Genomic DNA, 26,461 nt, shown 5'->3' with positions numbered 1-26,461 from the left:
AACTGCCTTTAACACCCGTTAAAGGTAGTGAGCTAACATGTGCCGCGAGTTCACCCATAAGGTCGTTAAAAACTTGGGTTTGGGCGTCGGGTTAGTAACCCACCCCTAGAAAAAACGGCCTACTATGAAAAAACGAAAGAAAAGAAAAACAAACCCCTCTAAAGTTGACGAACCCCGCAAACGTTTTAAGGACAATGATCTGCGAATCTGCACCTGGAATGTTCGCAGTCTTTATAGAGAAGGTGCAGTCTTCGCATTGGCAGACGTACTTGAAAAGTACAAGACCGATATTATTGCCATACAGGAAATACGATGGATTGGGAAAGGCGTCGCAACAACACCTAAAGGTGACGCACTGTATTATAGCTGCCATGACGTAAAGCATGAATTTGGTTGTGGATTCGTAGTTAGTCGGAGACTAAAACATCTGGTATCCAGCTTCACTCCAGTGAATGAAAGACTTGCTGCAATTCGGATAAAAGCTAAATTCTTCAACATCAGCTTTATTTGCGCTCATGCTCCCACTGAAGAAAATGACGAACAGACCAAAGATATATTTTACGAGCGCTTAGAAGAAACATATGACCGTTGCCCTGCCCATGACATTAAAATCATTCTAGGCGATTTTAATGCCAAAATTGGAAAGGAGAATATCTTTGGCCCAACAGTCGGGAAATTCAGTCTCCACAGCGAAACATCTGACAATGGTATGAGGCTGATAGACTTTGCAGCTGCAAAAAACATGGTAGTTAGCAGTACCAGATTTAATCATCTCGATATTCATAAGGGCACCTGGCTGTCTCCAGATCAGAAAACAAGAAACCAAATTGATCATGTTGTGATAGATGGAAGACATTCATCGAGCGTGGAAGACATTCATCGAGCCACAGCATATTCCACTCAACTAGCCCAATTGCTTAATCAAAGCACTCCTTATCCCGATAACATATCAGCGCAATGAAAAAGCATTGTCCACTCCATGCAAACAGCCGCAAAATCCATACTTGGATACCAGAGACCTCCACCAAGGAATCCATGGTATGATGAGGAGTGTCGTACTGCCACCGAAGAGAAAAATGCGGCATATAGGGCTACTTTACAATCCGTAGCAACGCGTAGCGCACGAGAGAGATACAGTGAGAAAAGGAGAGAGGAGAAACTTCTTTCCGCAGGAAAAAGAGAGAGAGATGGAAAAGCGGGAGTGTGAACAAATCGAGATGTACAGAAGACAGATTGAAGTCCGAAAATTCTACCAAAGAGTGAAACATCAAACTGATGGCTTTGGAACTGGCACATCTTCCTGTAGAGACCAGCAAGGTAATCTGGTAACTGATACAGATAGTGTGCTAAGGATATGGAAAGAGCATTTTTCCAAACTGTTGGTATCCAATAGCAGCGAAGACGACGAAGATACCACTGACCCAATCCTAGAAGATTGCATTGAATGTATACCGCCCAGCCAAGATGAGGTTAAGACAGCAATCAATCGGCTGAAGAGTAATAAAACAGCAGGAGCCGATGGCTTACCAGCCGAGCTGTTCAAAATCGGAGGCGACACGCTGATAAGCTGTATGCATCAGCTAGTTAGCTCCATCTGGCAGGAAGAACGCGTACCCGACGATTGGAACCAGAGCATCCTGTGTCCCGTCCATAAGGAAGGAGATACGACTTTATGCTCCAACTATAGGGGCATAAGTCTTCTCCCTATCGCCTACAAGATAGTGTCAGGGATATTGTGCGAACGACTAAAGCCCATGGTCAACGAAATAATTGGACCATACCAATGCGGCTTTAGACCTGGCAAGTCCACCATTGACCAGATATTTACCCTGCGGCAAATCCTGGAGAAGACCCAAGAGATGCAGATCGACAACTACCACCTTTATGTCGATTATAAAGCAGCCTTCGACAGCCCGCTACATTCAAAAGTAATCCAAGCCTTGTCTGAATTTGGTATCCTCGCAAATCTCATTCGACTTTATTAAAATGACTCTAACTGACACAAGAACTTCAGTTAAAAAAGGGAAGAACCTCTCCGAAGAGTTTTGTACCAAAAGAGGTTTCAGGCAAGGAAACAGCCATCCTGCTGGAAAAGGTTATACGAGAGGCAAACATCAAAAGAAGTGGCACAATCTACATCAATAGCCACATGTTACTTGCTTATGCTGATGATATAGACATCATTGGACGATCAGTAAAAGAAGTAACTGATACCTTTATGAAGGTTGCAGGACAATCTGCTAAAGTGGGTCTGGCGGTAAACGGTGAGAAGACCAAGTTGATGGTGTCGACGCGCAATGCGTCCATTGAGATCGGACCAACTGTTAAAGTTGGTTCCTATAATTTTGAGATAGTAAAAGACTTCGTATACCTCGGCACCGCCGTAAGCACAACAAACGTCTGTTGTGAAATAAAAAGAAGAATTGTATTGCCCAACAGATGCTACTTTGGCTTAAGTCAGCACTTTAAAAGCAAAGCCACAACTCGTCAAACAAAAATAACGCTTTACAAAACACTGATACTACCCGTGCTGATGTATGGTTCCGAAGCCTGGGTACTTGCGCAAGCAGATAAGGCAGTGCTTGGAGTGTTTGAGAGAAAAATTCTTAGAAAGTTCTACGGACCAATCTGCGTTGACGGTGAATATCGATGTCGCATGAACCACGAGCTGTATCTGCTCTACAACAACATCAATATAGTTAAACGTATCGAGATGCAGCGATTGCGTTGGCTAGGCCATATAATAAGAATGATCGATGATGAACCGGCTAAAAAAGCGTATAAATACGAGCCACATGGCGATGCACTCAGAATTGGCAGGCCAAAGAATAGATGGCACAAACAAGTGGATGAAGAGACGACAAGGCGCGGTATTCCAGAAAGAGAAGCACTAAACAGAGAGAATTGAAGATCTTTTCTTAGTTCTGTCTATGGAACAAATGTTCTGTAATGGGCCAGCTAAGTAAGTTAGTAATGTGGTGAAATCCCAAATGCAAGAATAAACTGTTGGTGCGGACTGTGTTTGAAGCACGTGTTGTAAAAGATATGACGCAAAATACCGCTGAAACAACATGAAGTAAGCATTATAGAGTTTCAGAATGTTCTGAAGAATTGTTGAGAACTTTATTTGGAAGATTTTTGCACAAGGATACTTGGTACAACTCCCAATAGTTTAGCTGATACTAACCTGAATTTCAGCAATTATGTAAAATTTTATATATTTTATCGATTTTGATGCCCTAGATGGAGTTTTTTTTATGTGGTCTGTTCAAAAGATACGTTCAAAAATTTTATGGCTGCAATATTGCCAAAGGCAACAATACCAAATACCTAATCGTTTCCAAGATAACAAGATTGTCTTTTAAGACATCTTCGAAGTTTTTACCGTTATTGAGATATTGAAGTTCAAATTAGATTGACTGTATCGCCTCCTTATATTACAATGTTATGCAGAGTGAACCTTAACTAACTTTAAATGAAAACCGCTTACACCAGCGAAGTTTTTGCGGATTCTGAAACTGCAAAGTTTACAGATGAGGAAAAATCCAAAAACCAGAAAAAATCGCTGGATGGATTTTTAATAAATTTCACATTTTTTGGGGTTTTCTTAGGTTTTCACGATTTTGGTTGGAAACCGGAAGTCCTATCGAAATTTTTGAGATATAGAGGTTCAGGGTGCCACCGTGGTGCAATGGTATGCACACCCGCCTTGCACGCTGAAGGTCGTGGGTTCGTTTCTCGGCCAGTCAACATCAAACACTTTTCAACGGTGACAAAATACCCCTCAGTAATGTTGGCGACATTTTCTGATTATTTCAGCCTTGTACAACTTCTCTATAAAGTGGTGGCGTAAGACACGCCGTTCGGACTCGGCGATAAACAGTAGGTCCCATATCATTGAGCTAATATGAATCGGGGTGCACTCATTGATTCAGCTTGCAAATCTTTTCGAAATGGGACTTAAGAAAATGTTGTAGCTGTGAAAATTCTCTACAGGATTGGCTTACGTCATTTTTTTCCTAGGTTGTACCATTTTTGAGATATATAATTTAAAGTTGGCAAATTTCAGTCATGACATTGTTTTATAATGAGGCGATACAGTCCTAATTTGAACTTCTATATCTCAATAACGGTAAGAACTACGAAGATATCATACAAGTCAATCTTGTAGAGAATTCGTAGCTACAACATTTTCTTTAGTCCCATTTCGATAGGACTTGCGGTTTCCAAGCAAAATCGTGAAAACCTAAAAAACTCTTAAAAATGTCAACTTGAAAGGCGATTTATTTAAAAAGCGCTCCGGCGATTTTTTTTTGTTTTTTGATTTTTCTCATCTATGAAAATTTTAGTTTCAGAATCCGCAAATACTTGCGAGGTGTAAGCACCTTCCATTTAAATTTGTTTTAAGAGCACCGTGTATACGAAAACTCAAATCAACAATATTAATAACAAAATTTCAAAACATATCTTATCTATCTACGAACATTTCAATTTCAATTTATTAAATCGTCGTGAAACACTCAGATATGCCAATATCCCAATTTCAAAGTCACTCGACCGAGTTCAGCTCAAAACAGATTTTCCATTAGGAAACTTTTAATTTTTATTGAATTTTTTTTCACATCAATTAAAATAATGGCAGGCACGAACAAGCACTCAGTTTTCACTCTTTGTCGGAGCAAAGGATTAAAGGATAAATTTTAATTTCAAATTTATTTTTTTTACTCAACCAAAGGGTGATTTGTGGTGGTGGTAGTCCGCTGGCTCATCAATATTTGTTGAAAATGAGGCATGTTACCAGCATCAGCACGCTGTAGTCGCACAACAAAAAGTGCTTTAGTTTCGGGTCATTTTCAAAATGACTTTAAATGGACTTTTTCACTTTGTTAAGTGAATAAAAAAAGTTTTGTTTATTGGGACATCAGAGGAGACGGGAAAGACAGAGAGTTGAGGACGATAATGTGTTGCTTTTGTTCCACAAACTTTTGATGGAATGTTGTTGTTAAGAGTAAATTTAATCTGAAATTATGGAAATTTCCATACAAGTGAAAAATTTCATTGGTGTGTGAAATGCTGGTGGATGATGGGATATATACATATATAGTTGTTTTTCATCGTCCATGATGAAATTTTAAATACCTAAATCAATTTAGAAACAGAATTTCTTGGTTGGAAACCTTGTCCACACCAAACAAATATTAACAAAGGAATTGTATTACAAAATGTATTTGTGCTATGGAAAGGATTTTTTGGAAATGTGTACGTGTGGAAGATTGTCAATGGCGTAGCTAGAGATTTTGCCTTAATGATTCAAGTGTCTTGTTTTTGGAATATTTGATTTTTGAATCAAAATATTCTCCACAAATTCAAAAGATTCACCATTAGCATACCATGACTGTACAGACACTAATTACATCATATTGCGATGGTTGCAAAACGTGGGCCGCTACCGACCATTTTCAAATTTAAACAAATACAAATAGAATAATTCGAATTGCAAATGAAATAATTCGAATTACAAATGGAATAATTTGAACAACAAATGGAATTCTCGAATTACAAATTAAATGTTACGATTTTCAACTACAAATTTTACATGTAATTCGAAATATTCCAGTTGTAATTCGTAATATTTCATTTCTAATTCGATTATTCTATTTCTAATTCGTAACATTTTATTTGTAATTCGCATTCGTTTTTTGTAATTCGAATTGTTTTATTTGTAATTCGAATTATTCCATTTGAAATTACAAATAGAATAATTCGAATTACAATTAAAATAATACGAATTACAAATAGAATAATTCGAATTACAAATAGAATAATTTGAATTTCAAATGGAATAATTCGAATTACAAATTGAATAATTCGAATTGCAATGAAAATGTTTCGAACTACAAGTGGAATGTTGCGAATTACAAATGGAATTCTCGAACTACAACTGAAATGATTCGAATTACAACTGAAATGATTCGAATTACATCTTAAAAAGGTGTAAAATGTTTCGAATTACATATGAAGGAAGGAGACAAAAAGAACTACACCTTTTACACCTTTTTCAGATGTAATTCGAATCATTTTGAGAAATCCGTATGAAATTCGTAACCTTTTATCTGTAATTCGAGAATTCCATTTGTAATTTGAAACATTTCAATTGTAATTCAAATTATTCCATTTGCAATTCGAATTTACCCATTTGTAGTTCAACTTATTCCATTTGTAATTCGCATAATTTAAGTTGTAATTCGAATTATTCTATTTGTATTTCGAATTACCCCATTTGTAATTCGAATTATTTTAGTTGCAATTCGAATTGTTCCATGTCAAATTCGAATTATTCCATTTGTAATTAAAAATTTTTTTTTTCAAATTTCAAATGAAATAGTTCGAATTACAAATGAAATAATTCGAATTTCAAATGGAATATTTCGAATTACAAATGAAATAATTCGAATTTCAAATGGAATTCTCAAATTACAAATGAAATAATTCGAAATTCAATTGGAATTCTCGAATTACAAGTAAAATATTTCGAATTTCAAATGAAATAATCAAATTACAATTGAAATTTTTCGAATTACATGTGAAAATGATGAGGAGGAGCTATATAAACGCAAGAGCTGGATATAGTTCCTATAGCCCCTTGTCCGGAATAGTTCCTTGTTATACCTGAAGAAATGGATCGACATAGTCTATTTAAGAAGTGTATCTTATTTTGGGAGTCATAGCTTTTCGATAGTTTACGTGCCCACTAGTCATTTCTTCTAGTCGCCGTATAACTTACAGCTTTTAGATCACTATGCCAAGAAGCATGGACTTGCTCACGAAAAACATAATATCGCTATAAAGGAGTATCATCGGTATGCATTTCCAAAGGATCTTCTAACATACCCTAAACTGCACTTAAGCAAAAATGTTGAATTTTTGGGGGGAAAGGTAACCTAAGGAAAATGCCGATGTGGACTATCTTCGAAGTTGAACCAAATTTGGACAAAATGTTAGGTTATCCAAAGTTTGGACCAAATTGGTTGCTCCGTTCTAGAGATATCACGCGAATGATTTTTGTGACATTTCTTAACTTTTTGGGGAGAAAGCGAAAGTTGTGGACCAATATTGTCCATTTTAGAACTTAAACTAAAGATGGACAAAATATCGGTTGGAGAGTTATCGTGCTCTCCAGCCACAACACATAGTGCCATAGGGGTTGTTTACTCCTTTCGTGCTATTTTCACAGGAAGTATGGACTTGTCCCTGAAAAACTTGTTGAAACAAAATCAATGCGATACAAGAGCAGGTATTAAACCGGACTTTTCCGAAATTTTGAGTGGAAGGTTTCCGAAGGAGTGGACCGATAACGTGCATATTGGAACCTCATCTTTGTCTGGTAAGAATTTTAACATGCGAAAAGTATGAACCAAAGTCGTTATCGTGCGCATACAACAACAATTAATGTGCGCATACATTTTCCGTACAATTTCAAACTTTTGTGGGGGATGTACCTGAAGGAGTGGACCGATATGGACCATTTTCGAACTTAAACTCAGTTTGAACAAAATATTACAAAGGCCAAATTTTGGATCGAATCGGCACATCGGTTTGGGAGTTATCGTGCGCTCCAGCCAGACAGACAGACGGGCGGACATTGCTCAATCGACTCAAAATTGTTCGAAGGGGATTTCGTCCAAACATATATGGGGGCTAAAACCATTATTTCGATGAGGCACGTGTTGCTCGTAAGAAAGAGTATTACCCTCGTTAGAATAAATGCTGAGGGTATAAAATTTAAATTGAAAATTGAAAAAAGTGGGCGATGTGAAATTTTCTTTCCATAAAAACCTAAGATGGGTTATAGCGAACATTTCAAAAAACAAGTAAAAAAGTATCAGTCGGCTTTGCGACAAAGATATACCCTCAGCCTATGTGAAAAAATTTATCTACGGACAGATCGATTGGTTTTAGGATATTTTCAGAATTTTATGGCCCTTTTTGGACATTGAACTTGCCGACAAAATGTTGATTAGGATTAAAGTTACAAAGTGTTGCGGAGGAATTGGACCGACGTAGTCCATTTTGGAAGTGGATCTTATTTTAAGGTCACGATCTTCGAACAGACCCTAAACTGCACTTTGTCACAAATGTTGATCTTTTGTGGGGGAGGTACCCTAAGGAGAAGATCGATAGCGGCCATTTTAGAAGATAAACTAAATTTGGACAAAATATTAGGAGATCCAAAGTTTGGACCAAATTTGTTGGCCAGTTCAAGAGATACCGTGAAAAACCATTTTAGTGACGTTTTTTAAATATTTGGGGGAAGTACCGGAAGTTGTTGCCCATCTTGGAACTGAAACTAAGTTTGGACAAAAATGACGAAGTTCAAATTTTGGACCAAATCGGTTGATCCTGCTCCACACTTTTCGGGGTATTTTCTCAAGAAGTATGAACTTGCCCCTGAAAAAACTTTTATCGTTGTAATTGAGGCAGCGAATGCTAGTTGCTTAAACAGAAATCAAAGAGATTCGAGAGCAGGTCTTAATATGAACTTATCCAAAATTTTGTGTGGGAGTTACCCGAGGGAGTGAAGAAATATTGCCCTTATGCAAACCAGACATACATCTGGCAGATATATTATGATGTGTAAAGTATGGACCAAATCGATCACTCCCTTCAAAAGTTATCGTGCGCACAATTTTTCCGAAATATTTTGAATTTTTGTATGGGAGGTACCGGTCCACTTCGATATGGCTTATCTTCTAACTTTTTTAAATTTGGAGAAAATATTGCGAAGGCCAAAGTTTGGACCGAATCGGTAGATCCATTTGAGTGTTATCTTGCGCTCTATAGGGGTTTTTGCGGTGTCATAGTGTTTTTTTTTTTTACATTTCAGGCTATTTTCTCAGGAAGTATGGTCTTGCCCCAGCCCGTGGGGGCTGTGAATACAAGTTGCTATAACAAAAATCAAATCGATTCAAGAGATTACCTAAACTGAACTTCTCCGAAATTTTGCGTGTGAAGTACCCGAAAGGGTAGACCGATTGAGTCCATATTGGAACCTCATCTATGGCTGTTAGAAGTTTCACGATGTGCAAAGTATGGACCAAATCGGTTACCACGTTCAAAACTTATCATGCCCACACATTTTTCGAATATTTTCGAACTCTTGGGGGGGAGTTACCCGGAGAAGTGGACCGATAAAGCCCATCTTCGAACTTAAACTAAGTTTGAACAAAATATTCCGATATAGATCAGTTTCGAATATGTACTTTTTTTGTCCAATTCTTCGGGTACTCCCACACAAAATTTTGGATAAATTCACATTAAGACCTTCTCTCAAATCACTTTAGTTTTTATTGAAGCAACTTGTATTCGCTGCATCAATCATCACAGTAAAATTTTTCAGGGGCAAGTCCATACTTCTTGAGAAAACAGCACGAAAGAGCTCGAGTTGAACACTGCGTTCGTCCACACTTTGGATATGGTAATATTTCGTCGAATATCAGATGAAATTCCTATTTGGTGCTTATAGATCAAAAGTTCGAAAATATTCGCTCAAATGGTACGCGCGATATCCCATAGACTTAGCAACTGATTTGGTCCAAACTTTGGATCTCTAAATATTGTAGAAACTTAGTTCATGTTCAAAATTTTGGTCCTATCTGTCCAATCATTGGGGTACCACCCACACAAATGTTTAACATTTTTGTTTGGTTAACGGTCTGTTCGAGGATCCATTGAACATGTAATACATAAGTTTTTTTTTTGGTAAAAAGGTGTTTCTATCCTCACAGGCTGAGGGTATATCACTGTCGGCAAAGCCGAGTGATACCTTTTTACTTGTTTATTTTAATGTTATTTATTTAATTCCAAACTATTCCTATAGTCCGACTTGGCTAGTAACCCTATTTGTCAATGCTTTATTACAAATACTAAAGTAGCTTTGTTCACCTTTATTTATATTTGTAGTTCTGTATCAGAAGATTTCGATCATGAATATTTGTCATCGGAATCTTTGACAAGTTGATAGTGGCTTAGAACTTGGTTGTCGGTTCGAATCCCAGCCTCATGCTGAAATCATTGTTTGTTTTGCCTTATTATTTGATTTTTATTTATAAAGATTTTTAATAAAAAATTGTATGTTTTTTATTGGTGTTTGACCTTTTTAATAAATTGGAACATATGAACAAAAGTTACAGAGTTTTAAGAACGGTTGTCTGCGAACTTGAACTTAGCAGAAATATTACGGTATGCACAGTTTGGACCATGTCACTGATGTTTTATGATTATGTTCGTCATTGAGAATTTCTTTTAAAAACAATTCACGTTTACATCTCTATTGATGTCTGTCATGACAGTGGTAAAAACATTCCCATCCCTTGGTGTGAAGTCTTCCTACCACATTGTGTGTAGCTAAAAAAAAATGCTTATGCAAATAAACACAACATTTTTGGGATTTTCATTGTTTATTTTATGTGTGGACCATGAATTTAAATAACAATAACGATGATACTAACGACGGTAAACCAAGAGAGATGAATTCCTAAGTGTTGTCAAACGGAAACATTTGCGACCATAAAAAATATTGCCACACACACTATGACAACGTGGAATTTGTATGTAAATTATGAATTTGCTTTTGTTGGTCTGCTTTTCACTTTCATTTAGTACAAGGTATCCTCATCTTTATAATAGGGAAGGTTGAGAAATGTTATGGAAAATGTTACACTAGAGGAAAATATCTAAGGTGAGAATTGTTCATTAGAGTTATCTTCTTGAAAATAGAGGCTGCCATTCATATGGGATATCGTAAGTCTTGTGACTATTTCGGCTAAAAACGTATATTCAACAAAACGGTAACGATGATTTTGACCCTCAGAAGATCGTATTATTGATTTAAGCGTAACATAGGGCTGAATCTATTAATAAGAGAGATGGAAGAAAAGTCTCCTAGATATTTTTTAAGGTCACACTAGAGTGGTTTCTTTGAAACTTTAGGAATTCTTAGATCCAGTTCCCCGCTACAGCAATTTCTTGATTCATTGAATCCTCCCTAGTGTGACTAAGGTAAACCTATTTCAATAATCGTTCGTTTCCTTTCATTTCTCTTTGAGTGTATCCTTAAATATTTACCTAGAATTTTAGACATTATTTTATTATAATATATCCCCTGATCGCCACTTAAGTTATTGTTCCCTGTGTTACTTTCATGTTTGTGTAATTTTCTCTATTGTCAACAGACAATTATTTAAATAAATTTTTCTTTTATTCTTTTGATTTACATTATCCATAAAATACCGTAAAAATTAAACAAAATTGCATGTTTAGACATATTTAACATTCAACAAGAGTCCATCCACCTGTTTAGAAATGTAAATTTTTCCCTCTCTTTGTGTTTACTTTAATTACAGAAATGGAAACAAAATTAGATTCACGACAGGGACAATTTCCGGCCTCATTTCCGGACACCTTTAAGAATTTCTTTGCCATGATGAACGAGGATGAAGACCACATGGATTTGTTCTCCAATCTATTGGAAGATAAGGTAAGTTTTGAAAGGACGTTTTCCAGGAATAAAATATGTAAATATTGGGAAATAAGGAAAATTTCTTTGAAAAATATTTTTTTATTTCTAATGAAGGAGGGGGGGTTTGTGGTAACTGTCATTAACATTCGTTGCTTTAAAATGATGAATGGGAAATGAGATGTGGTAAGATGTTTCTATTCCGAGCAGAACTGTTGAATATATTTGCATAATAAATTTGATGAAATTTAGATAGGAATTAAAACAAAGAAATCTGAAAGAAAAGTCTCGAAGTTCTTAGAAATTAACAACAGGTATCTTAGAAAATATCTAAGGGTTGTCGTAAATATGTAATTAATTTAAACTAATTCGTCTTATCGAAGGATTCTTCTTCTTTATTTGCCATTCCGTATTCGGGTTTTAGCGATCATACAATTACATAATGATAATTTGGTATATTTAACAAATCAGTTTATTAATTTATATATAAGTTTCTGTTTTTGGCGGCATTCAGAAGAGTTCTTTCATTATGGTGTCCAGTCTAGTCTTGAATGTTTTTGAGTCATGATGTTTCCTGTCGCCCTCTCGGTCTTCTCCCATCGATTTTTGTTTGGATAATTATTTGCAGAAGCTTATATTTTTCATGCCTCATAATGTGACCAAGATATGCGGTTTTTTGTGTTTTTATAATTTTTATTAATTGGCGTTCGACTTGCATGCGTTCTAACACTTCGTCGTTTGTAATGCGCTCGGTCCATGGGATCTTTAAAATTCGACGATATATCCATATTTCAAACGAGTTCAGTCTTTTTTCATCTACAGCTTTCAAAGTCCATGTTTCCGCAGAGTACAATAAAACGGACCATATGTAACATTTTACAAATCGTATTTTTGTAGTAAGACTTATGTCGTGGCTAAGTAAAACTTTGTTATGTTTGAAAAAATTGCTTCTTGCCATTTCTATTCGGCATTTAATTTTTTCTTGATATGTCCCATTTATGGTTGATTTTAATTCCGAGGTATTTGTAGGTTGTCACTCGCTCTATTTCATCGTTATTTATTTTTAGTGGCGTATTATTGTCGGCATGATTCCTGCTTACTACCATATATTTTGTTTTCTTAACGTTGATTTTTAATCCGTATATTTCGCTATTTTGTGTTACTGCGTCTATTAATTTTTGTAGTCCAGCTATGCTGCTTGCTACTAATACGGTGTCATCGGCATAGCGTATGTTATTTATTAAGGTGTTGTTTTGTTGGATACCAATATTCTTTCCACGTACAGATTCTTCAAATATCTTCTCGGAATATGTGTTAAATAAAAGAGGGGACAATATGCAGCCTTGTCTTACGCCTCTTGAAATTGGAACATCGTCAGTTAATTCATTAGCTACTTGAATGTTTGCTATCTGTTTCCAGTATAGGTTTTTAATGCAGTTTATGTCACTGTCTTCCAATCCGATTGAAAGTAGGATCTCTATCAATTTATCATGATTTACCGTATCGAACGCTTTTTCGTAGTCTACGAAACATAAAAATACATCCTTTTGTACCTCTCGACAATTTTGTATTAATACTTGTAAAGGTAGTAACGCTTCTCGTGTCCCCATGCCTTCCTTGAATCCAAATTGTGTTTGTCCCATGTGTGCTTCGCAGATCGGATAGATTCGTCTATGTATTATTTTCAAAAAATTTAAAGAGCGTGGCTCATTAGACTTATTGGTCTATAGTCGCTGCAAGTCTTCGCATTATTTTTCTTGGGTATTGTGATAAATGTTGATTTGAGCCAATCTTGGGGATATTGTCCTGTTTTATATATATTGTTGAATAGTTTTAAAAGAAGCTTGGTGTTATTTCCGTCTATTAACTTAAGTACCTCGGCAGGTATTTCGTCTGGACCCATTGCCTTTTTATCTTTCATTGACATAATAGCTAGTTGTAATTCATTCTCAGTAATGGGTGTCCCTGTAAAATTAATTTCATCCCCAGAGTTGGATAAGGATGTTCGTTGGTGATCGATAAATAATTGCTTAATATATTCTTCCCATAGTTTTTTCTTTTCTGCAGTTTCATAAATTGCTACTTTATTATCATTGTAGATAAATGTTGACGATCTCTTTGGATAAATACCAGATGTCTCTTTTAATTTTTTGTGGAGATTGAAGTCGTCATGAAGTATTTTAAGTCGTTCAATTTCCTGACATTGCTTATTTATTTGCTCATTTTTTGCAGCACGTGTTGCGATTTTAATTTCTTGGTTTATCTCTCAATATCTTTCACAGTTTACATTTTTGTGTTTACTTCTTTCTTTCCGAAGTGCTCGAATTTCATCCGTTATCCATGGATCTTCTTTTTTGCGCATGTTGGTTCCAATTATATTTTTTGTGACATCTTTTATGGATTTTTTCACTTGGTTCCATAGGTTTTCAACATTATATATTGTTGCATTTATTTCAATGAGATCGGTATTTAATTGTTCCTTTATCGTTTGTTTCGTTAATGGGTCATTCAGTTTTTCAATATTGATTCTTGGTTCCGGCTTTTTCTTGCGAGTGGTAGCAAGTTTAATTCTTAAATTGCACATTAAAAGGTTATGGTCTGAGGGGACATCAGCACCAGGGTAGGTAGAACATTTTGACACACACGTACAGTACCTCTTACTTATCAAAATGTAGTCTATTTGATTTCTTACTATGTTGCCATTATTATCCTGAGATGATTTCCACGTATAAAGTCGCCTAGGGTGAAGACAAAATAATGTGTTGGTGATTTTGTATTTATATTCTTGACAAAACTGAATCAATTTCTCTCCTCTTTCATTCCGTTTTCCCAGTCCGAATTTGCCTGTAACTTCAGCTGTTACTTCTTGCCCGACTTTGGCATTAAAATCCCCTTGGATTATTGTGATGTCGTGCGGTTTTGTCATTTTCAACAATTTTTCCAAGTCGTTGTAGAACTGTTCTATTTCGTCGTTATTGCAGGTGGGTGCATAAACTTGTATTATGTTTATATTAATTGGTTTTGCAGATATTTTCACCATCATGACCCTATCTGATATTGGAACCCATCCAGTGACGCTGGCAGCTATTTTGTTCTTGATCAGAATTGCGACACCTCTTCTATGAATTCCTACAGGATTTCCGGAGTGATAAACTTTTATATCATGAGATACAAATTCTCCATATTCGGTCCACCAAGTTTCACTAATGCCCAGCACATCTATCTGTAACCTTTTCATCTCGTTTATGGTATTGTCCAATTTCCCAAGTTCGTAAAGACTTCTGACATTCCACGTTCCTACGTTTAGTTTGGTTTTACCTCCGGGGATTCTTAGCACCCTCGAATTGCCGGAGACTGAGGGCCGTTTGTTATTTCCTGTATTCATTGTAATTGTATGGTTTTCAAGGGATTATACTTCAGTGGTTCCCCGTTGCCTTCTGAAGGGTTTATAGTTTTCCTTCTTTTTTGTTCAGCCGTTCCTCTGGAATACAGACGCTGTTTGTAGCCGCCCAATATGGGTCAGACGCTACCGATGAAAATCGAATGTGCTTGGCTTGCTCCAAACCGATATTCACATTTCGCTGTGTGTGTGCCGCTTTCGCAGTTTCTGCTACGCCACCCACTCTCCAAAAGCGACCATATTAGTCGACTCGACATCTGCCCCCCAGTGATACTAAGGGACCAGCTGCCGTCCCTTAGGCTAGAAGGATTAAGTAATCAAATTAAACGCCACTGCAGAAATTTTAAACCTTTTGAGTGCATGTACATTAGGGCGGCCAAAAATAAAATTTTTTTATACCTAGGAGGTTTGGGGTTTTTTATTTCGGATTACGACTTCTATTTTGTTTTTCAAAATAATATTTTTTTAATATTTTATTAAAACAACTTTAAATTATTAGTGGGAAAAAATTGGCGATGTTTACCAAGAGGTAAGGCAGGGAAGACTACTGTTTCAGATTTCGCCACAGATATTCATCAGTTCCCTTGTTCCTGGTTCTTCAATTGCTCGCTCAAATTGGCACTACCTAAACTCGAGCAACTTCACTTGCAAACAAAACCAAATATTTCCCACTGCTATGCGTTCGCTGATTCTCAACGAAAAAACACATAATTTGTTGGTATTGCATACTACAGCAATACACAACATTTCGACGGTGTCCGGTTTCACAATTAGGAGGGGTTTTTATACCTCAATCTTTAGATTAACAAGAGTATGTAAACTTTCATACGGACCAAATTTGCCTCATCGAAGTAATGGTTTTAGATCCCATGTATGTTTATAGGAAATCCACTCCAGACAATTTGGAGTCTATTTAGCAATTTCCGTCCGTCTTTCTGTCTGTCTGGCTGGAGCGCACGATGGTTCAAAATTTGGCATTCGTAATATTTTGTCCAAACATAGTTCGAGTTCGAAGATGAGCCATATCGGTGTGCTCCTTCAGGTACCTTCGCCACAAAAGTTCAACAATATTGGGATAAATTGATTTGGTCCATTCTTCCCACATTGTAAAATTTTTACCAGCCATAGATGAGGTTCCAATATGGACTCTATCATTTCACTTCTTCGAAAACCTCCCACACAAAATTTCGAAAAAGTTCAGTTTAGGACCTGTCCTCTAATCGCTTTGATTTTTGTTGTAGCAACTTGAGTTCCCTGCCCCATTTCGTCAGCACAAGTATTTTCGGCGACAGGTCCATGCAACCTGAGAAATGACCGAAAAGTTGTAAAAAAAACCTTATTCCAACATGTGTAGTGGCTGGAACGCTCGATAACTCTCGAACGGAAATTTGGACTTCGTAATATTTTGTCTAAACACAGTTTAAGTTCGAAGATGAGCCATATCGGTGTACCTCCCCCACATAATTTCAAAACTTTTCGCTAAAATTGTGCTCAAGATAGCTTTCGAAGGCAGTAACCAATTTTGTTTTGTCCATACTATGCACATCGTAATACTTCTACGAGACATAGATCCGGTTCGAATATGAACTATATCGGTTCAACCCTTAGGAATCAGTTAATTCGGTCAAAATGTTGGCCTTCGTAATAGTTTGTACAAACTTAGTTTAACCTCGAAGGTGGACGTTATCGGTTCACACTTTCCGGTACCTCCCCCAAAAATAAAAATGGTACTAAAATGATACGCGCTATATTGTAACGACAAGTTCCCTCCGGTTGCTGGGATAGTTCGCGGGGGTCCAGAGTCTGCCACAGAAATTTGTAAGTGGAAAGACCGAGAGAGTGATAACACGGGTTTCTTGTTGGTTTTTACCTCCTGTTTTTGTAACTATTTTTTGTTCCTTCGTCTATATTCGTAATAATTTGGGCATCCTCTAGGGGCTGAGCTATGCAGCCCCTAGAGGACATGCAGACCTAATTCTTCGTAGATATGTTCTGTATATAGTTAAGAATTCCTCATTCAAAAATCAGCGTTCCACATTTACGCTAAGGCGAGTAAATCGATTTACAAAATTTGACAATTCGTGTGAGAACAATAATTTTTTTTTCAAAAACAGGGGGTAAATCAACACTCTGTTTTATTATTTCGTTTTTTTTAAGGAGTACACAAGTATAAATTATTAAGGATATACAGAGGTTTAAAGTTCCGGTCGCTCGTTCGGGGTGACCTGGCTAAGTTCACCTATCCGCTCGTCGTTGGCGGTCCAGTCTCGACGGGAGACCCGAGTAGATTCCGGATATGGGCTGCGTGGGAGACCTGGATACGTTCTTCGACTATACCGGTCTGTTGGGTGACCTGGATAAGTTCGCCCACCGTCCGGGTCCTTCTCCAGACAAGTTACCTTGAATATATGGGCTAAATGATAGACCTGAACAAGGCTTCAGGGTTGCAGATACCTCAAGGAATTCGGGCAAAGATACTCAGATACCTCAAGGAATTCGGGCAAAGATACTCGAAGGGGACTTCCAAGAGTTGCGAACACTTTATGGAATCTGGAAAGGTTACGCGAAGACCCAAGAGTTGCAAACACTTCAAGGCGTCTAGACAGGGGTCCGTAAATGATTGCCAAGAGCAACGAACGCTTCGAGGAATCTGCCAACGTTACGCGAAGATCCAAGAGTTGCGGAATTAAGTATCACTACTCTGACTCACCTGGTCTCTGCAGATGTTTAACTTCACTCGGCTGAATTCGCGCACTTGTTACGTTGACTTCCCGTGTGAAACTGACTGATCCCCTTCAATTTCCTCTGGTACTTTTATAGGAAAACAGTCGGTATCGGTTACCCAAAAATAAGTTTGAATAATTTAATCAAAACCACGTGCTTTTATGGTACCTATCCCATTATAGAAAAACCACGTGTTTCTTAATAGGTTTTATTTAGCAATTCAATTATATAACTCAACATATATAATTCCAGATACAAGAACAACAACAAAGGTGGGGACAAAAACAAACGTAGTGACTTTTGTCCTCACAATATCTTTTGAACGAAGCTACCGATTTGGTCCAAAGTTTCGATCTCCCAATTTAGCGGCTTCACTGTCGCTCAGTCTTCTTACAGACCTGGCCATTTCGCACGCAATCGTTGCATCTCCATACGTTTAACTATACCGATGTCGTTGTATAGACGATATAGCTCGTGGCTCGTCATTTACTGCCAAACGGACTTTAATATGTTCAGTGGGAGCCTCATTTCAGCCGTCCATGTGGTGAACAGTGTGGCAGTGGATTTAGCGGCTGATATTTCCATATTCCTCAGATGGAAGAACTGCACTAGGCCACCTATGTAGACATTTAACCTATCACAGATGTCATCGATGATAGGACCCGACGCCAAGATCGTACAATAATCCGCATACATCACGATCTCTATGCCGTCTAGAGGGTGTGGAATTTCAGAAAGATATAGGGTAAACAGTTCCGGAGATATCATCCCTCCTTTAGGAACTCCCTGTTTGACTCTACGGGGTTTGTCATTCTTGTTTCTGAATTCCACAAACGACTAGCGTTCGCACATATACTTGATTACCCAAAGTTTCAAACATGGCTGGAGATTAGTCTTCTCTATATCCTCGAACAGCTTGGCATGGTTGACGGTATCGAAAGCCTTCGATAGGTCAAGAGCCACCATGGCTGTTCGGTCGCACGTCCTTTACAGGTTCAGTCCTCTACTGATATGTGTGGATATGGCTTCCAATGCTGTTGTAATACTATGCATTTTCCGAAATCCATGTTGATGTTGGGAAACTGGAAAACACCTTCTCATCGTGGGGAGGAGTAGTGCCTCTAGGATCTTTGCTACTGGCGACAGGAGAGAAATCGGCCTGTACGATTCACCTCTGCTGGCATCATTGGCAGGCTTCAGTAACGGGACCACCCTGCCAACTTTCCTGGCTTCTGGTATGATATGGGTGGCTAACGATAGGTTGAGGACATTTGTTAAATACTCAACTCCAGGTTCATCCAGTTGCTTAAGCATTACCATCGATATTCGGTGTGGGCCCAACGCTTTGGATGATTTCGCGTTTCGGATGGCATCTGCAACATCGGTCATCGTAAATTGCGGTGGTACCTCCGCGACTGGAAGGGCTTTTCTAATACGGCGTAGCACACTTCTCTTCGCCCAATCACCCTCGGGGTGCTCTATGAACTGCCGGTTAAAATAACACGCGCACCTCTTTTGGTCAGTTACTGTCACGCTGTTGAAAGTAACTGCTGTTCTGCCATCCTTCTTTTCCGGATTCGAGAGTGATTTAACTGTTGCCCACAATTTACTTAATCCTGCACCAATGTTGCATTGCTTCAGGTTGTCTAGCCACTTTTTCCGTTTATGTTCGCCCACTAGCCTGTTGACTTCAAGAGTAAGTTCTCTAACTCTTGGGTCTCAGGGTTCGTACGACGAATCTCATCAAGCTCATTTGCTAGTCCTGTCGCCTCTGCTGGGAAATTTGGTCTTATTTCGGGTATTCGACCAGCAGGTATGCATCAAGCGGCTGCTGTAGTGAAGATGTCCCGGAAAGTTTTCTCAGCTACCCGAGGATCTGAGGGAGTGGGCAATTCTCTGAAGCGGTGATTGGTAAATTCTCTGAACCCTTGCCAATCAGCTTTCGGGTGGTCTGTTTATGGAGACGATGATAGGGAAATAAGGGAAATGACGGATTGCCAGGATACGTCATTTATAAAACCTGGTGACACAATAGTGATATCTAGCGAGCTGTGGCAGTCTCCTCTAATCCTCGTAGGAGCGTCTTCATTCACCGTGCAAAACGTGGAGCTATAAATTTGCTCAGCCAGCGCTATACCCCTCTGTAGTGGGATTCTCTAACACATTTTTTGGTTACCGACAAAAATCGGTCAAATTAAAACGCAAAATTATGAATAAAAAGTTAAAATAAAAGTTGACATCACTGTTGGTATCGGCAGAACTTTGCGACTACTTTTTATTGGTCGCAAACTTACCGAATAAAATCGTTAATTACCGAAATTATAAGCATTTTAATTTTAACGATGTTTGTCGATAACCAAAAAAATGCGTTAGAGAATCCCACTACTGGTCATTACCTAGGACGCCGGGCACAGCTATTCATCGGCGGCATGTACACATTAAGCAGCTCTACCTCGGCAGTACCACACTTTACTGCTACCCCCATACATTCCATGTATGGGTCACTAGAGACCAGCTCAAGCGAGATAGGTCTGTACTGGACAGACTGGTGTATCACGAAGGCAAGTCCTCCTCCTCCGCTTCTTGTGCGATCCTTCCGCAAAACGTTGTAACCATCACAACGCAAGCTACAGGTGGTTGTGAGCTTTGTTTCATGGATCGCGGCGACCATGATGTTTTTCCGACTCATAAAACCTACAATTTCGCTGACCTTATTGCGGAGACCGTTGCAATTGAATTGCAGGAAAGATGCATTTCCGGACCGTTGTGTTGGCAGGTCTTGTCGGGGAGGTCAGTGCCCATTTGAGATGAATGAAGGGCCAAAATAAGTCCAATACTTGGCCGGTCAGGGCCGTTGCTTGGTACCTTTCGTCCCCTATGTCGCCCAAATTTTAATTTTTAACTAGAGTCCTGAAGAGTCCTCTTAACATAGTATCTCTGAGTCTATCGACAAGACCAATAACAATAACATACTCAGTTTTCTAATATTAATTTAAAATTGTGTACATATTTACCCAACAATTGTCCTTGATTTGCGGAAAATAAACGTAATAATATGTTCAATCTTACCTTGATAACGATACCACGTTTATGATATTATATACGTTGGTGACAGCATATAAAAAGGGACCACATAAACCCACATTTTTATTATTTTTATTTATTGCATTGCTCCCACACAAGGCGTTGTCCCTTTTCTACGTTACCGACAGGCATCCGGCCACAATTACTAACTTTATTTCCAATTAAATGTAACCGCTCCCACATGTTTTCAAAGATATGTCATATTTGTTTCCTTTAACATCTCTTTTTAAGCACATGTTGCTTTGGAAACTGAGGAAAATTCCTCGTAACATAACTATTTTTTTTACGGAGCATAATTAGAGTAGGTGGATTGAGGCAAGAAATATATAAAACATCAACAAATAAAACGGAAAAACATACACATGCATACATGACATTCTATGAATGTCATCACTTACATGGAAAAAAAGATGTTTATCATTATTTTATTTTAAACCCAAACTTATATCCTGCTTGGGTAAAACTGAATGCTTTACCTTTTTTTCAACAGACTGTTAAAGACAAGTTCCGCTCTATCCGACATTTAAGTAAATTATACATTCAAGATAATCTTCTGGTTTTCATTCTTATTTAGAGATTTTTTTTAATAGCAACACCCACGTTCAACTATATAATAAATCATAAACAGCCAAAAAGTATGTTATGCTTAATTAATAAATTGATGCCTTAAAGTATGCACTTGTTGGCAGTATTAAAAGCTTTCTATTTAATGTGATTAAGTTATCATTTCAGCCTCAACTAATTTATTATTACTCTTGACATTTAAATGGGCACTACTGCGGATTAGAGGGAGAAGGAAAGTTTTTATGCTTGTGGTAGAAAATATTTGCAACATTTCATAACTCACACACCAACGTACTCACACACACTATGATTTGTTACGTTAAGTTACTCGGACATTTCATTTCATTTTGTTTCTGTTTTGTTATGGTTCCTATTTTAATGCTGTATCCATCTACTGGTTGACCTTAATAGAGTTATTAAATGGAACAACTCCCACAGAAATATGGCTTAACGGATACGGTTTCACTCTTCCACCTCCGTTGTGAATATGCGGTTTTTATTTCTGTGCGAAAAAAAATTAGGTTAAACTGGACGTCATTCATTAAATAGGCTTCCGAGTGGAATTGTGAAAGTTACGTTTGACCAATTTGGGAGGAGGTAGGTGTAAGACTTACAAAAAATATGTTAGTGTTTTTGTAGTTTATTTTTTAGTTAGTATTTAATGAAAGCAGAAACAAAATAGTTGGCTCGTAATAATCACATTACAGTAATTTCGGTCAAGAGGTGGAAATAAAAAATATCGAACATTAAATAATATAATATATAAAATATGAAATATAAAATAAAAAAATATAAAGAATAAAATATAGAATAGGTTTTTAGCTATTTTTTATACGGTCAGTGGAGAGACCAGGGGCCTAATTATGTGATTCGATATCGAGTTGTTTCGACCTGAGTACTCAAAGTTGGGATGACAACATTCGTTATCGAGTAAAATTATCGAGTAATTGAGCATAAATTTGCGAGTAATTTCTCGAGGCCAAATTACCTATCGTAAACAAATAAAATGAAAGATTTCCTTATTGTCTTTTTGTTTAAAATGTAAAAATTGTTGTTTGTTGTCGTTTTATAGAAGAAAAACGATGTTAGTAAATAACACTGTGCAACAAAATGGAGCTCAAAGTCTGGGGGGTGGAAAATTCCTATTGGAGGTGAAAGCCCTTGGTGAGTATATACATAACCCCGAAGGACAGATTCGGCGTGAGTCGAACTTTCGCGATATGGCGTGATGAATATTTTGCTGGAGACCCTAAAAGCCATCTGGAATCAGCGTTATATCATTGTTCGCTGTTGTTTAAGCTTATATTTAAGATGACATGTCTTCAGCCAAATCGAATGAGGATTATTTTCGTAGAGCACTTCGACCTTCTAACTCGCTTCCTTCAATGTCCTTTTCGTCCTTGATTTTAAGAGCCGCTATAAAAGTACCACAAGATGACGTTTTTCAGCTTCGAAATGTTCTGCAAAAATGTCGGCCAGAAAATTTTAGGTACGGCTCTCATTGACAACAATTCGATTTTGTCGCGTTTTCGTGGTCGTTTTGTGCATTTAACCTGTTTTTGTTCAGAAAAAGACTATATTTTGTTTTTTGTATATTCGTTACAGAACATACAAAAACAAAAAACACAGTTTTTTTCGGAGCAAACAGGGGTAAATGCACAAAACGACCACGAAAACGCGACAAAATCAAATTGTTGTCAATGAGAGCCGTACCTAAAATTTTCTGGTCGATATTTTTGCAGAACATTTCGAAGCTGAAAAACGTCATCTTGTGGTACTTTTATAGCGGCTCTTAAAATCAAGGACGAAAAGGACATTGAAGGAAGCGAGTTAGAAGGTCGAAATGCTCTACAAAAATAATCCTCATTCGATTTGGCTGAAGACATGTCATCTTAAATATAAGCTTAAACAACAGCGAACAATGATATAACGCTGATTCCAGATGTTTTTTAGGGTCTCCAGCAAAATATTCATCACGCCATATCGCGAAAGTTCGACTCACGGCGAATCTGTCCTTCGGGGTTCTGTATATACTCACCAAGGGCTTTCACCTCCAATAGGAATTTTCCACCCCCCAAAATTTCGGTTCACAGTGTAATTGGCAGCATTTTTTAGACAATATAACAAGAGAAATTGGGAAAAGTCCTTTGCAGTCGTTTTGAGAAATTGTGATAAATTTAGAATTAAAATGCATGCAATCATTAACTAAAAATTGCTTTTGAAGTCGTTAAAAAATAAGTTGAAAAATAAGCATTTCTGGAAAAAAAAAATATTTAATATTAATAGCCTTTATTGTATAAGGGAAGTACATTTTAAACATTTCATCCCCCGTTGTTTACCAAAGGAAATATTCTCTCAGAGAGGCTAATGCAAAACATCCACCAAACTCTCTCTCATTTATTAAGGTAGATGTATCAGCAATCCGTTACAACAATGTCAAAAAGATTTTGCAAGAATTAATAATTTTCTTATTTTCATAGCGCAACTTCATTCCGAAATTATTATTGAATGTATTGTTCAACAAATTCCACAAATATTTACATTTTTCATTCATAATTTTGTTTTTTTTTTTTGGTTCTTGCTTTCAAAAAACACTTTTTTTTACATCTACCTTCATAATATACATACCCTGTGGGGACGAAAATTGCAATTGTCGAAATTTAAGTAGTCCAGAACTAGTTCTAATCAGTACTAGTACAAATATTGACCCCTAAGTAATGCGAAAGGAACCAATTGTCACCTTTTTATCCCCAAGTAAACGAGGTGGTGTCAGTTGCGACTTAATTAACTTAACTTAAATGACGAGTTGTATAAATAATTCACATTTACATTTTCTTCATAACTTTAATATATATGAAGCATCCAATAACAGCAGCTAGTGTTGATGGACTGAATATCTTCGTACATATTATTCATATTGTTCTGGTATAAAAAAGGAATACGAAGCAAATATGCAAATCGCCCTCTTCTTCTCTCTACCCGCTAGCAATTCCACCCGCTAGCAATTTAAATAGTCCTAAACTAGAGGTAAGTAGTACTAGTTCACAATTGACCCATAAGTAATGCGAAGGGAACCAATTGACACCTATATATCCCCAAGTAAACGACGAAGCGTCAGTTGTGTGACTATTTCCCACCACTTTTTTTATAAATAAACTGGTATATGATTGTAAACCTGGAACTAGTACAATACCACCTACAGGTAACGCATAGAGTGTCAATTGGTTACCTCCTATGACATCCCCATGTTAAAGTTTACAGTTGATTGCACTGTGAGGGGTCAGAAGTGGAACTAGTTACTGTAACGCTGAGAATCGACGAGTTTCCGATGCCGAACTAGTCCATCTCCCAAGCGGGTAGGTTTTCATAGTTTGATTACCGGTTACTCTCGAAACATTCGATCAACGATTTCGATCGAATCTCGTCATGCCGCTTTTTTATCGTGTCGAAATCTTTTTCACGAGCAAATACTCGATCGAATCGAATCACGTAATTAGGCCCCAGAATTTTTTAAGAAAACGTGAAATCAAAGTTATTTTTGAACGTTTTGTTTAAAAATTGTTTGCAATACTATGGCAATTACTGTCTTGATCCTGAATGGTCATCTCGGAAATGGAATATCGCTGTCAGCCCAATTTTTCAAAAATGTATAATTATAGATAATATCCTTGATTTTAGTAAGCGCGACTACAAAAATGTTATAAACACTGGCTTCAATAAGTGTAAAAGCGCGATCAATCCCACATTTTTGAACAGAGTACAACCCCGATAATGTTAATGTCGCTTGACCAAAATGCCAAAAAAAAAGGATGAGTTTTTTCTGATTTCTCAACCGATTATTTTCATAGATGGTTAAATAACTAGAACGTCAAAAAATGTGCATTGGTCACTAAAACGACGGGCCCGCAATGCTTACTTACTTAGCTGGCCCATTACAGAACATTTGTTCCATAGGCCGAACTAAGTAAAGATCTCCATTTCTCTCTATTTGTTGCTTCGTACTCTGGAATACCGCGCCTTTTCATCTCATCATCCACTTGTTTGTGCCATCTATTCCTTGGCCTGCCAATTCTGCGTGCACCGCCAAGCGGTCCGTGTTTATACGCCTTTTTAGCGGGTTCATCATCGCTCATTCCTATTATATGGCCTAGCCAACGCAATCGCTGCATCTCCATACGTTTAACAATATTGATGTCGTTGTATATCAGATACAGCTCGTGGTTCATGCGACGTCGATATTCACCGTCAACGCAGATTGGCCCGTAGATCTTTCGAAGAATTTTTGTCTCAAACACACCAAGCACAAGTACGCAGACTTCGGAACCATACATCAGCACGGGTTGTATCGAGATAGGGTTTTGTTTTTAAACTGCTTACTTAAACCAAAGTAGCATCTGTTGGCCAATACAAATCTTCTTTTTATTTCACAACTGATGTCGTTTGTTGTGTTTACGGAGGTGCCGAGGTAGACGAAGTCTTTTACTACCTCATTATTATAGGAACCAACTTCCACAGTCATCCGAGCTCAATGGACTCATTGCGCATCGACACCATCAACTTGGTCTTCTCACCGTTTACCGCCAGATCCACTTTAGCAGATTCTCCTTCGACCTTCATTAAGGTATCAGTTACTTCTTTTACTGATCGGCCCATGATGTCTATATCATCATCATAAGCATGTAACATGTGGCTATTGGTGTAGATTGTGCCACTTCTTTTGACGTTTGCCTCTCGTATAACCTTTTCCAGCAGGATGTTGAAGAGATCACACGAAAGGCTGTCTCCTTGTCTGAAACCTCTTTTGGTACAAAACTCTTCGGAGAGGTTCTTTCCTATTTTAACTGAGAACCTCATGTCAGTTAAAGTCATTTTACAAAGCCGGATGAGCTTTGCGGGGATGCCAAATTCAGATATGGCTTGGAATACCTTTGAACGCAGCGGGCTGTCGAAGGCTGCTTTATAATCGACAAAAAGGTGGTAGGTGTCGCTCTGCATCTCTTGGGTCTTCTCCAGGATTTGCCGCAGGGTAAATATCTGGTCAATGGTGGACTTACCAGGTCTAACGCCGCATTGGTATGGTCCAATTATCTCGTTGACCATAGGCTTTAGTCGTTCGCACAATATCCCTGACACGATCTTGTGGGCAATCGGGAATAGACTTATGTCCCTATAGT

The 26,461-nt window shown here is 37.7% G+C and overlaps 1 protein-coding gene across 1 annotated transcript in view; it reads left to right on the top strand.

Annotated features, from left to right (window-relative positions):
* LOC141399140 (uncharacterized) overlaps positions 1-26,461 on the top strand; it is a 337,564-nt gene that overhangs the window by 165,509 nt on the left and 145,594 nt on the right. Inside the window, exon 3 of the mRNA XM_073977303.1 lies at positions 11,403-11,536. The gene's annotated coding sequence lies outside the window, so the exon portion shown is untranslated. The remainder of the gene's footprint in view (positions 1-11,402; positions 11,537-26,461) is intronic.

This window comes from Musca autumnalis, unplaced genomic scaffold (assembly GCF_047663935.1).
Source record: "Musca autumnalis isolate F117 unplaced genomic scaffold, ASM4766393v1 scaffold_3, whole genome shotgun sequence".
NCBI lineage: Eukaryota > Metazoa > Arthropoda > Insecta > Diptera > Muscidae > Musca > Musca autumnalis.
The sequence above is the reverse complement of the archived record's forward strand: the minus strand, read 5'-3'. Positions and strand labels throughout refer to the sequence as shown.